Source organism: Heterocephalus glaber, unplaced genomic scaffold, assembly GCF_053883595.1.
Source record: "Heterocephalus glaber isolate CG9 unplaced genomic scaffold, H.glaber_assembly_v1.0 deba00001673, whole genome shotgun sequence".
Classification (NCBI taxonomy): domain Eukaryota; kingdom Metazoa; phylum Chordata; class Mammalia; order Rodentia; family Bathyergidae; genus Heterocephalus; species Heterocephalus glaber.
The window spans coordinates 1,057,947-1,072,565 of NW_028258410.1; the positions used below are offsets into that span (position 1 = coordinate 1,057,947).

Consider the following 14,619-nt stretch of genomic DNA (forward strand, 5'->3'; position numbering starts at 1 on the left):
CATTTGATCAACTCAATAGATGCAGAAAATGCATTTGACAGAATCCAACACTGGTTCATGATAAAAACCCTACAGAAAATTAGCATACAAGGTCTTTATCTCAACCTGATTAAGGCTACCTATGAAAAACCAACAGTCAACATCATACTAAATGGTCAAACACTCAAAACTTTCATGCCAAAATCAGGAACAAGACAAGAATCACCACTATCACCACTCCTGTTTAATGTAGTTCTGGAAACATTAGGCACAGTAATTAGAAAAGAGAAAGTAATAAAAGGAATAAAGATAGGAAAGGAAGAAGTTAAACTGTCATTATTTGCTGATGATATGATACTTTACATAGAAGACCCAAAAAATACTGCCAAAAGACTTTCAGACTTAACTGACAGATTCAGTAGAGTAGCTTGACATAAGGTCGACAACCAAAAAACAATAACCTTCTTATACAAAAATAGCAGACTAGCTGAGAGAGAAATTAGGGAAACAATTCCTTTTACAATAGCATCCAAAAAACCAAAATATCTAGAAATCAATCTAACAAAGGAAGAAAAAGAGCTCTACACTGAACGCTATAGGACTCTGGAAAAGAAGATCAAGGAGGATATAAGAAAATGGAAAGACATTCCCTGTTCCTGGTTAGGAAGAACCAATATAGTGAAAATGGCCATGCTTCCAAAACTACTATATAGATTCAATGCAATGCTGATTGAAATCCCAACAATATACTTCATAAAACTAGAAAAAAAATCCAAAAATTCATCTGGATCCAGAAGAGATCTAGAATAGCAAAAGCAATTCTGGACAACAGAGACATGGCTGGGGGTATCACAATACCCAACTTGAAGCTATACTACAAAGATACAGTGATAAAAACATCATGGTACTAGCAAAGAAACAGACCTGTTTCTGTTTTTCAGATCAGTAGAACAGATTAGAAGATGCAAAAACAACTCCAGACATACTCAGCCACCTCAAATTTGACAAAGGAGCCAACCACCCTCATTGGAGGAAAGATAGCCTCCTAATAAAAAGTTTAGAAAAAACTGGATTTCAACCTGCCAAAAATTAAAACTAGATCCATACCTCTCATCATGTACTAAACTAAATTCGATGTGGATTAAATATCTAAATATCAAGACCAAAACACTAAAGTTTCTGGAAGATAAGTTAGGAGGAACTCTTGAACATGGTGGCATAGAAAAAGACTATGAAAAAAACCTCAGTAGCACAGGAACTAGCAGAAAGAATCAACTACTGGGATCTCATCTTATTAAAATGATTTTGCACTGCAAGAGAAACCACCAACAGAGCTAAGAGACAACTTACAATATGGAAAATAATTTTAGCAGCTCTACCTCAGACAAAGGACTACTGTCCAGAATATATAAAGAACTGAAAAACATAGATTCCCCCAAATTTAAAGACCCAATTAAAAAATGGGCATTGGAAATGAACAGACACTTCTCAGACAAAGAAGTAAAAGCAGCAAATATATGAAAAAATGTTCAAGATCACTGGTCATTCAAGAGATGCAGATGAAAACAACACTGAGATTCCACCTCACCCAAGAAAGAATACCTGCTATCAAGATATCAACCAATAACAAATGCTGGTGGGGTGTGGGGAGAAAGGAACCCTTCTCCATTGTTGGTAGGAGTGCAGGCTGATGCAAAAACTGTGGAAATCAATGTGGAAATACTTCAAAGAACTAGGACTAGAGGTCCCATTTGACTCACCTATTCCCCTGCTGGATATCTTCCCCAAAGAATTAAAAGAATCATACCACAGGGATATATGTGCACCCATGTTTATAGTGGCACATTTTGTAATAGCTAAAGCTTGGAGAAAGCTCAAGTGCCTATCAACTGGAAACTGGATAAAGAAGATGTGTTATTTTTTTTTAAATAGAGTACTATGCAGCCGTAAAGAATGAGAAATTAGAATTATTTACAGCTAAATTGATGCATATTGAGGCCATTCTCTTAAGTGACATAAATAGGACACACATGTGTAAATGCCAAATAGTTTCTCTAGTGTGAGAAACTGAGAGTGTAAATAAGGATTAAAAGGATTAATAATGAATAATTGATAATTTCAAATAGGAAAAGGTCCAAAGGGTTGGTTGGTAGGTTGATAGGAGGGGAAGGAGCAAGCAAAGAAGGGAAAGGCAAAATTATGAGAAAAAAAAAAAAGGAAATGAAATCTATGTAAGTAGGGAAGGATGGAGGGGGTGAAGGCCACACAGGTAATGGGGAAAAAATAAAAACCAAGATACATCCTGTACAGGTACAAGCACCCAATGATAAATGTAAATGTATTATATACCTAAAAGGTACCAGTAAAATAATTTAAGGAGAAAAAAATGCGTTGATGAAGGAAAGGGTTTGCAGTAGGATCTGGTTCATTCTGAACACAAGATGAAACCTTTGAATAAAAAAGAATCAAAGTTAATATATTCCCATACCTATACATAACAACTAAATATTCTTTCTCATGTTCTGTACAGTTGTTATCAATGAATGGAAAATTCACACTAATTATAAACAATGCCACTCATAAAAATAAAAACAGTTTTTGGAGTCAATTAACCTAAGTATCAACATTGATTATTCAACAATTAGTGTAGCAGAGACCCTTCGGTAGAAAGGACTCCACCAATGTGCCTGACTTCATCCTCATGGGGGTGACAGACTTTAAAGTAACAAAGCTGTTCCTCTCCTTTTTCTCCTGATTTAGCTGATCACAGTGTTGGGGAATGTGGGGACGATACTGATCATTCATCTGGATCCCCAGCTTCACAATCCTATGTACTTTTTTCTCACTCACCTGTCATTTCTCAACCTCAGCTACTCAAGTGTAATCACCCCTGAAATCTTACAGATCTTACTGACTTCCACCAAAGGCATCTCCTTCCTGGGTTTCTTCACCCAAATGTACTTTTTGTCTTTGTTGCTGCCAAATGTTTCCTTCTCTCCTCCATGCCCTATGATTACTATGTAGCTATCTGCAACCCCCTGCACTAGCCAGTCATTATGTCCATAAGACTTTTCCATGCCCAGCTTGCTGGATCCTATATGATTGGCTTTGTGGATTCCACTGCTAATGTGGTTTTCATAAGCAGACTGCATTTCTGCAAGTCTAATTTCATTCAGCACTTTTTCTGTGACATATTCCCAATTGTAACCCTGTCCTGCAGTGACACATTTGAGGTTGAACTCATCACATTCTTCTGTGCTGGATCCAATTTAATGCTGTCCCTCATTATCATTCTGGATCCTATGTGTCCATCCTCTCCACTACCCTGAAAATTAATTCCACTGCTGGAAAGAAAAAATCCTTCTCCACCTGTGCCTCCCATCTCATGGGAGTCACCATCTCCTACAGCACTATGATCTTTACTTACCTAAAAGCAAAGACATCCTCCTCCTTGGGAAGGGATCAGGTGGCTTCTGTGTTTTACATGAATGCAATCTCCATGCTGAACACTCTCATTTACAATCTCAGGAACAGAGAGGTGAAAAATGCTGTTTTTAGAGTCCTGCAGAAGAGAGAGGACTGCAGGAAATTACAATAACAGTGGCACTAAGCATTTACACTTGTCCACTTGTCTGTTTTTTATTTTTTTCCAGCAAATTCTTTTTTCTCATTCTGTAAACAGCTGATACTTTTTCCTCTTCACTTACTCTTGACTTAAGCATATATGTTTCAAAGGACATGATTTTACAAATTCATATTGTAATTTGCTGTCTGTGTTAGGGTTAGGATTAGGGTTAGAAGAGTTATAAAATCTCATATTGCTAAAACTGTCTTACCTCTACATTTATAAATGCCATTTAAACATTCTTTTTGCTATGTTAAAGTTATTGCATAATAAATAGCTCCATGCTGCAAGTAAGCAAGTAATTGTGTAACAATTATTATACCAGTTATTTTACTCCAAACATGATATTATAAAAATTATTTATTTTTTGAAATTTAAGTTATTTTTTGTAAACTTATATTTCAATACTTTAGATGCTTACATCTTTGTTTTAAGGATTAAGTTTCATCATTGTTTTAAGAATTTAAAACTGGTAATGAGTTTACCCAAATATTTTTTTAAAATACTTTATTACTCAAATTTTCAAATCAATGACAAAATTATGTCTTTTCTTATATCAATATTAATTCAAATCATTAATTCTTTTCCTTTGATATTTATATTTTCTAAAATCTATATTTGTAGTTATTCCTGATTGTCTTTCTTTGTCATCATGTTTAAGAATTTAATATTTTTGTTCAGTATATTGTTTAAGCTATTCTCTCATTATATAAATATCTTAGTAATTTCACATATTCATGGGCTCTTTCCTCTCTCCAGTTATTTTTAAAAGGTAGAGTTTTACTTTACTTTCATATATGTGTATTTTTATGATTTAGAAAATATATTGCATTAGTTTTCATGCTATCAGTTTTTGTTGAAGGAATGTATGATTTGTAGGCAACACTCAAGTTAAAGAAATTCTTTAATTTTAATTGAATTAAAGCTATGTCACTTCATTACATGAGGAGTAAAGCATTTATACAGTTATTAAATTACCATAATATGACCTAGAATGTTATTGATCTATTGGCCATGTTTGGAGTAATGAGAGCACAACATAGACCCTGGACATCTGAGCATCTGGGACACAGGACTGGGAATTGAGGCACTGGGGCTATGGACAGGACCTGTGCAAAGATGATGCAGACACCACATTTTCCCCTCATCCTGGCTCCCAAGAGCAGAGGGGATGAGAGCAGCTGTGGTCCAGGCTCCTCAAGGGCAAACCTGGCAGAGGACTGAGGTCACCACGGACAGTAGACCTCAGCTCCAAACAGCAAGAAATGACACAGTGAAAGACAACGTTATTTCCATGTTGCTCCTTTTATTAGCCCTTTTCCCACAGTGGAATTCTAGAGGAAATACTGGTCTCCAGTCCAGTTGCCCCAAACAGAGGCAGAATCACAATGTGTGTGTGTGTGTGTGTGTGTGTATGTGTGTAACTGTGTAAGAATTAAAGATACTGCTTTTGCTGCTATAGGTTGTTACCTTCTTTTGTTAGGTTCTCTTATAGCTAGATTTATTTCATGTGGTTTGTTTTCTGTCATTCTATCAGATACAGGTAGATTATTAGTTGGGTTCAAACAATCTATAATATTTCTCAATTTCCAAATATATTTCCTCCCATTCTCTATTTTATTCCTTCTCTTCTCATACTCTCTTGAAGTGATACAGTTCTGTAGGTAGGGAAACAATAGAAGAAGGGCTGCATTAGGCCTTATTAGTAGGAAATTAGTAGGAAATCTTACTCAAAGTGGCTTTGTCCTCTGTAACAGATTCACTGGCTAATCCTGAGATGAAATGTCACAACTTCGCTGGAGGAATTTCTTAGGAGGGATTGAAAGGACACAGGTAGAGAAGGAGAGAGAATGAAGACCTAGAAATGCACCAGAGAGCACAATGAGAATGAGTTTACACCTAAGGATGGAATGCTCTATAAGGAAGAGACTGATGAGAAAAGGCACTGACAGGCAAAGGAGGAAGCCAGAGCAGGAGAGGCCCCACTTTCAATAAAATGCAGAGGGAACATGGATGGGGCAGCTACCTAAAGAAAGAGAAAACTGTCATTTAGTTTTTAAAATATAAACACTTATATATTCCCTCTAGGGGCACTGTGTTACAACACCAGGTACACACACATCACCTCATTAATTCTAAAAGCTCCCCTGCAAGCCCACACCTTTTAATGCAACACACAGGGCAGGAAGGAGTCCAACAAATCCTCCCAAAAGGAACCTGCATGTAGGCAAGGGTGCCTGGCAAGGATCCTGGGACCTGAGGTCCAGCCAAAGACAGGCTAGGAAATACACTGTGCCCTGTCCAGGTGCTGTGGCCTGGGATGGAGTGTCCTAACCCTAAAGAGGCCCAGGGATGAGGCTTGCACCTGTCCATCTTTTTCCAGACCCTGCCTTCTCTCATGAGGGCAGCTCATTTCTGTCTGCTTTTTTTTCTTCTTTCCCACAAATAAAGTATCTTCCTTTCTTAAACTTCATCCCTCTAATTCCTTTTGGTGCTAAGTTTTTGATCAGGCTGGCTGCTCACCCCAGCTATGTGTCCCTCCCATAATAGAATCATAGTCTTATTTACAATATCTTTCCTGAAGAAATTTTTATCATTCCATCCATAATGTCAGGCATAAAATAAATGTGTTCCTTAAAATTTTATCTACACTCACTTAGTAAAATACAACATCAACAAAAACACAACACAAGAAAACAAAACAAAATACTGACAGACCATTGAATGTAAACATTATTCTTTGCAAATTTAAATAATTATGTGACAAATTAAAAGTAAATAAAGTTTATCTACAACTCAGAATATCATCTGGAAATGTGTTTCTGCTCTCTGAAACTTCGTAGGAAAGAGGGGAAATCCTTTGCTCATTTATTGTTAGAACATCGGTCCTTGGCCTCATGCCCAGTGTTCCTCCTTGGATTTAGGCCCAGAGGGTGACCACGTGCTGCAGAGCCCTGCATGCTCCTTGATGATGCCCTGATATCACTAGGTAGGGAAGCAGGGTGCACAGTGTTCTGGTTAAATGCACACTTGCTCTCTGGGACTCTTTTCAGACAAGAGTTACTGGGTAAGTGTCCATTTGATCAAGACCTGAATAAATGTGCTAGGGTGATTTAATTTATCTCAGAATTTAAAAAAGAGAAATGCACAAAAATATAACTATGACTTTTATAAAAAATATGAAAGTAGCTATATCAGGGAAAAAATATACCTGAAAATCTGTTTCTTATATTTTTATTATATTTTCTTTCAGAAAAATTTGAAATTTTCAAATTTCTAGACAGACAGTAATGAAAAAATTTGTTTTCACCAACTTTGAATCACAGTAAGTACCACTCTTAAAATTGGAGTGTTTTTTTGAAATTATATAATGAAATAGGGACTATATTATAAGAATATGCATATACATACATTTAAAGCTTATCAAAGTAATATTAAAATATTAGAAGCAGGAAAAGAGAGAATATAGAATTGCAAGCAACAGTGCAAAATGAAACTTTAAAGCTTAGTTTTTTCTCTATCTCTTAGAGAAAAGTGGCTTCCTAAGGTCAAAAGCATAAACACCCTGCCCCAGGAATGAGGAGCAATACCCTATGTTTAAAAATATCTTAATTTTCAAAAAGTTATTTTACCCTCTGAGTTTTGATTGATATATTCAGCAATTCATTACTATATGCAGTATATAATCTTACTGTGCCTCAGCTAGGTTTACTAAACTGTGAAATTGATTTGTAATTAATGCCCAATATCACTGGGAACTAAATTAAAATAAAAAGTAAGATGAAGTTATTTTAATTATAATTTGTTCCATTTACTTTCTCAAGACTGCAATAACAAGTTATAAACATGAACACAAAAGTTTTTGCCTTCTCTCAGGAGGCAAAATATCTTGGTAGAATTCCAGTGATAAGAAGTAATTGCTCTGATTTTACAAAAGTTCTTTACTCTGTTCTTCTTGTGATCCTAAAATATGTGGATAACAGTGACTAGGGTATAAAAATTATGTGTGAATTAAATGTTTTAATAAAGAAAACAATTAGGGTGTATCATACTTAAGCTAATTCTATAGGATTGTAACTTTTTATTATGTCAGAAGCAAATGTTAATTGATACCTTGTCCTCTATCTGATACTGGAATTTTTTGTTCATATCAGCAAAGTATTTGTCAATTCCCAGAAAGAATAAATTAATTAAATTAAATTCTGGGCCACTTATGCAAAAAGAGCTGTTTTACTCACTCAAGGTAACTATGGAAATTGATTTCCCACTAGTTTAAAACATTTCACCATGAGTACATGGAACTCCACCAGTGTGCCTGGCTTCATCCTCATGGGGCTGACAGACTCTGCACAGGTACAGCTGGTCCTCTCTGTGCTCTTTCTCCTGATTTACCTGGTCACATTGCTGGGGAATGTGGGGATGATACTGATCATTCACTTGGATACCCAGCTCCACACCCCCATGTACTTTTTTCTCATTCAACTCTCATTTCTCGACCTCAGCTACTCAAGTGTCATCACTCCTAAAACCTTACAGAACTTACTGACTTCCATCAAGAGCATCTCCTTCCTGGGCTGCTTCACACAGATGTTCTTTTTTATCCTCCTTGGTGGCACTGAATGCTTTCTTCTCTCCTCCATGGCCTATGATCGCTATGTAGCTATCTGCACCCCCCTGCACTACCCAGTCATTATGTCCAAAAGACTGTGCTGTACTCTGCTCACTGGCTCCTATATGATATGTTTTATTGAATCCACTGTGATTGCCATTTGTATAAGTAGATTGCATTTCTGCAAGTCTAATGTCATCCAGCACTTTTTCTGTGATATATCCCCAATTTTAGCCCTGTCCTGCATTGACACATTTGAAGTTGAACTCCTTATATTCATTTGTGCTGGATCCAATTTAGTGCTGTCCCTTGTCACCATACCTCGATCCTATATGTCCATCCTCTGCACTATCCTGAAAATTAATTCCACTTCTGGAAAGAAAAAAGCCTTCTCCACCTGTGCTTCCCATCTCCTGGGAGTCACCATCTTCTACAGCACTATGATCTTTACTTACCTAAAACCAAAGACGTCCTACTCCTTGGGAAAGGATCAGGTAGCTTCTGTGTTTTACACGATTGTGATCCCCATGCTGAACCCCCTCATTTACAGTCTCAGAAACAAGGAAGTGAAGAATGCTGTTGTTAGAATAATGCAGAAGAGTAAGGGTTGCAGACAGTTTATATCACAGTGGTGCTAAGCATCTACACTTGTATTTTCATTTTTTTAATGGGAAATTATTTAGTCTGTTTTTGAACCAAACTTTGTGTTTTTTTACTGTTTTTTTTTTCATCTCCAGCTGTCCTTTCATTAACAAACATGATAGTGGCCATTTCCAGGCACAGATGTTTAGACATTTATATTTCTCATGGCAAGCATGAAATATTTGATGTATCTGTGAGGAAATACATGTGGCTTCAAGGGCAACTAAACTGCAAATCAACAAAATATCCTCATTGTATTGAAAATGACATCATACCATATTCATGTATGCTCTAATTTTAGAGAATTTTATGCTAGTCATTCTGCTTATAATAGAGATTAATAGCAACAATGTTTTGAAAAATGGCTTTAAAATCAAGATTTACTCATTTAGATTCTAGTCCTGCCACCTTTCTAGTGTACAACCCACATTAATTCAATGAAATTCTAACAGTCAGTATCATCAACTGCACAGGATATGTAATAATTTCTTGCCCATCTGGTCATCGAAGGTGGTTGTAAAACATCGAGGGTAATAACAATGAATACTGGCAATCATAAGATGCTTTACATTACTATAATATTTAATATGTAATGCATTTTTGAATAATATTTCTTCATGATTTATGAATTTTTGTTAATTTAATATGCAAACATACACTTAGAAAGGAAAAAAAAGAAGCCAGGAGTTCCAATTTTGGATTCAGATTTAAGTTAAATATTGAATTAGAATGAAGTTATAGGAAAGTAATGTGTCCTAATGTTGAAGACAGTTTGGAAAATGACAATTAGTAAAGAAAAGGAAAACCTCATATTAATTATTGACATTCCTATACATGTTCTTCCAGATCACTGGTTATGAATATGTCTATGCATTTAATATAAATTTCTGTAATTTCTTGTGTAATATTTGCTGCTATCTTTACTTACTTTAAAGTTTTATATCTAATAAATCTGTTCAATTTTATCTCACAAGATTAACATGTTTTCCATATATGAGCAATATTCATACTCTTAGTGCAAGCACTTTGATACATTTATAAGATGTGGTATTTTGTTGCACTCATTTTTATGTATTTGTATGAGCAGAAATTTACACTTTTGATTTTTGTTGGCAAACTTGACAAAACAATCTCTGACTTGGAAAACATTATTTAAAAATGAAGAAATTCCTAAATTTTAAATAAATTAGTGTTATTTTCTTTTCTTTATTAAATAAGATACAAATCATTTATATCATGTTATCAAATGAAGATAATTTAATCTCTTGGCCATAAGAAACATTTAATTATTTGCATTTGCCCAATCATTTGTTTCTCATATCACTACATGGCTCACATAATGGAAGTTATTTCTCTGAAATAATGTGGGATCTTATGCCTTCTTTCACAGGGCCAGGTCAGTGTGGTATGGAATATAAATATGATTTTTTAAAAGATCATAATGCAGTACAGCAAAATACACACACCTTGTTTTGCTTCCTAATAATTAATAGCTAGGTGGCAACACTGCTATTATACTTTACTAAAAAAGCAGTCTCTGAAACGTGTGCATGTCTCAATGTTTTGTACAGTTTCTAATAGAAGACACTATGCTTGACATTGGGGCCTAAAGCTTCAAAGTTACAAATATGAACTTAGATACAGAAAATGAACTTGGTAAAGGAAAAAATAACTTGTCAGATGGTGGATGATGACTGGCAGGGTAATTGTATCAGCAAATAGTTTTCCCAGTGTAATAAAACATTTCGGAATAGACTCGCTCAACACAAAACAATATTCATGGCTATCACCTGAATTTATTGGTGTTTCTTACCCTGTTGCTCAGATTACTTTTGGATTGGCTGTTTTTGGCAGGTAACCCAGGTTCTATCTTTTGGCTCTGTTATCTTCTCTCACATAGTCAGAGGGAGTTCATCCAATATTCAGTGTGGAGGACAGGTGAGAATTTGTTTTAGAAAGAAAAAACATTGCACAGATTTTATTTATATGAATGCTTTTCATAAAATACTTTCATTTATAAGTGAGTAATTACTCATATTACTTATTTCTTCTAATATACCTTTAAAGAACTTTACTTTTTAATCATCAAGTTCATCAGCAGAATGTCTTTAGAATATATTTTACTTTTCACTTTAATTTTTGTGAGGATTGGTGATACCTTTGTTTTATATTTGATATTCAATTTATTGCTTTCCATGCAGTAACAACCTTTGTTTTTAACCCCATATTATACTAATGTCTACCAATTGTATATATGTCATATATATGTATCATATATATATAATAACTTTTTTAGTGCTGCACATTGAACGCAGGTCAAGCAAAACTAAAGGCAAGCACTTTACCATTAAGCTACATATTCAGCCCTTATTAAACAATCAGAAATGAAAGACCCCTTGAGTAATATTGATCAATTTTCCCACTTCTTTGCTATTTTTCTTATAAATGTTTTTTATGTGATCAAACTTATAATGTAATTGTTCAATTTTCCTTCAGTCCTCGTTTTAAAGTAATTGAAATTAAAATTTCCAATATTTTCCACATTTAATTTTATGTTATTACACTTGTCATTTCTTTTTCTGCAAAGATTCAAGTGTCCTTGATAGTTATCCTTCCCAGAATCCTTTGAACTGCTTAGCCAATGGTTTCCTAAATTTCTTATTGGTAAAAAATTGTTGAGTAGTATATCCTCACATTTTTCCTATTTCCTTACTTCCTTACATTACTTTATACTTTTATTCATTCCATTTTCTTAACATTCATTCTACTTAGATAAATTCCATGGTTTCATTATCTGCAGTAACTCTACTGATGACCCTGTTGTAGGATTTCATGTATCTGATTTTGTGTGTGTGCATGCATGTAGGTGTGTATGCACATGTATTTCCAGTGTAATACCAGAAAATTTCCATAACTTCCATCTACCTAGTGTAAATTCTGACAATTTCATGCTTGTTGTTTACCCTCTCCACTAGAATGCTTAATCAAATGAATATCATGCCTTTATACAAATACTACCAGGAATGAGTATTTGAACAAGTTGATTATATTATTTATTCTTATACATGTTTGATAGTGATGAACAGAGAAGACTTGGAGAGCTAATATAAGCTCTCTCAATTACAGGTTCACTGGTTTTCACATCTGCTCATGGTTGACTTTAACTATGGCTTAATATGTAGCTGAAATTCCTCTGAGCTTGCATCCATGCTTTGCACAAAGTGAGAAATTTCATGGGATTCACATATTTTTGAAAGGGACTTGTCTTTGAAATTTAGATTATATGAATAAATGTGAATTTGAATTTAGGAAAGGCTCACTGAAAATTATGATTTTGTTATTAACTGGATTTTTAATAAAAGGATTCAGGAAGTTTTATTGTAGATTGTTACAATTTATGTGCAAAGGGAACCTCTTATTCATTACTATTACTTCAAGAATCTTTTCTACGTATAACACCACATTTACCAGAGCACTATCCACTTCTGAATCTTGAGAATGTAATGCACCTCAACTCAGCCCTTTTCTAACTGATCCTATCCACTCTATTCTTTTGCTGCTACATCGTTTCTTTGCTCATTCCTTCTTTTATTCATTCTTTCATGTTTCCTCCATCCTTCCTTCCTCTCTACCTGTTGTACCTGTTCCTTGCTTTGTTCCTTCCTTCCTAATGTTAAGACAAAGACAAATTAACTATGATGAGTATGCAAATTTATTCCATAAAATTTTACATGACAATAGACTAGAAAATGGCAAGGCTAAGGCAAGTGACTCACAATTCATTTCAAAGTATTTTGAACTGGTACTTATCAATATTGATCATTTTAATCAACCTAGCCCTTCTGCCTTTCTCCATTATTTCTTTTTTGTTTTTGTACAATGGATGGAACTCAAGACCTTGCACTTGAAAGGCAGGTGCAGGGCACTGAGCTAAATCCCCAGCCCTGCCCTTTCCTTCCTTATCATTCCCTGATCCTATGTCCCATGATGAAAAATAATTCTTTTTTTATTATTTCATATTCTCTCTCTCCCTCCCTCTCTCCTTCTCTCTCTCTCTCTCTCTCTCTCTCTCTCTCTCTCTCTCTCCCTCTGACACAGGGTCTCACTGCATGCTTTAGTTTAGGCCATGGGCTCAAGATGTAGGCCACTGGAGAGGATCTTCTGACCCCAGATTCCTGAGTGCTTAGATTTCAGACTGATGTCATCATGCCTACCTGTAGGTTTTCTTCCTTTTGTTTTTTGATGGGGAAATCATTTGACAAAATGCCTTGCTATGTAGTCCAGGCTGACCTCAAACCAGTTTCTCTTTTGCTGTGATTACAGAGTTGCACCACTGTGCATTGCTTTTCTTTCTTGTTATTTTTCTTTACTCCTCACATTATTTACATATTGTGTTTATCATATAAGAGAAGTCATGCAGTCAAAGATATTTGTCCAAGTCAGCAGATACTAAGATCTATGAGGAGACTGGGGAGCCACAGCATCCCTCGGTTGGGAGATGAGAGAGCTAGCAATCAGGTAAAACTCAGATATATGGTATTTAAAAAGAGGAGTAACTGAAGTACTTCACAGGCACAGAATAAGTGATTGCTCAGTGTGGAGGAGACTTGCACTTGCTCATGCTGATAAGAGAGAAACTTCCCCACATTACAAGTGCCAAATTTGCTACAGAGATAGAGCCTGAGGAGGAGAACTGAGTTGAGCCTAGCACATAGGAAGGTAGTGATGCTTCCCAGTATTTCCCTGTGCAGTGAGACAGGCTTGGTTTAGGTCTGGTGCCATCTTGGAAGCCCCCTCTCCCTCTGGCTAAGTAGAACAAGCAGCAGAAGGAATTCAACAAAACTTCTGCTGAGAGATATCTGGAATCACTTTCTCTATTTTGGTAGGTAGAATAGTAGACCAGTCACCCTTTTGGTTTCTGGTCCTCAAGATGCAACAGCTACTTCTCTCCACACAGGCAGTGAAACCTTCTTAAAAGTTAGCTTGGATCCAAAAGAAAGGCAGCTGGGACACAAAGAAAGAAATCAAGGAACTGAGGCAAATGGCCTAGTGCCTGGGTTGCTGAAGAGCAGACACCAGGGTGGGAAATTCTCCATGGAGTGAGACAGAGAGCATAAGCCCAGCTTGTGGTGAGCACATCCAGCCCAGTGAAGGGAAACAGCAGAACACAAAAGGCCAGCATATAGAACTCAAGGTGCTCTGAACACTGCTGCAGGACAGAGCTCAGGCTTAGGGGGATTTGTGGGATGTGGGATCTGAAGCTGGGAGCAGAGCTTCAGAGAGATGTGGAAGGCAGGGGGTGAGCAGCTCCTTATCTCTGTGAAGATCCTGATGCCCCAGGCCCTCTGCTTTGCTGTAGTTTTTCAGAGTAACCAGGGCAGCTCATAGACACAGGACATCCAAGCATCAGAGATCCAGGCCTGGGAATTGGGGCACTGGGGCCATGGTCAGAACATATGCACAGATTATGCAGACCCTGCGTTTTCCGCTCACTCTCACTCCCAAGAGCAAAGGGTGGGAGGGCAGCTGAAGTCCAGGTTCCCTAAGGGCAAACCTGGCAGAGGACAGAGGTCATTGTTGTACCCAGTGAGAGAGAACCAACCAGAGACGGATATTAAAACCACACAGGAGTTTATTACTGGCTGGGTCCTGAGCCAAGCATCAGACTGGAGCCTCAACTGGGGGTTGACAAACATGTTTTATACACCTTTGAGGCCAACAGTTTCTAGGCCCCCCTATGGGATAGAACTAGTAAAGCAAGCAA

General features: G+C 36.4%; 1 long non-coding RNA gene across 4 annotated transcripts in view; it reads left to right on the plus strand.

The window, feature by feature from the left end:
• Positions 1-6,604: 6,604 nt before the first annotated feature.
• LOC147822059 (uncharacterized) overlaps positions 6,605-14,619 on the plus strand; it is a 53,955-nt gene continuing 45,940 nt past the window's right edge. For 3 of the 4 annotated variants that reach the window (XR_015446007.1, XR_015446006.1, XR_015446009.1), the window contains exons 1-3: positions 6,605-6,671; positions 6,858-6,929; positions 7,876-7,957. This is a non-coding gene — a long non-coding RNA (uncharacterized LOC147822059). The remainder of the gene's footprint in view (positions 6,672-6,857; positions 6,930-7,875; positions 7,958-14,619) is intronic. The other variant, XR_015446008.1, reaches the window with a different exon arrangement.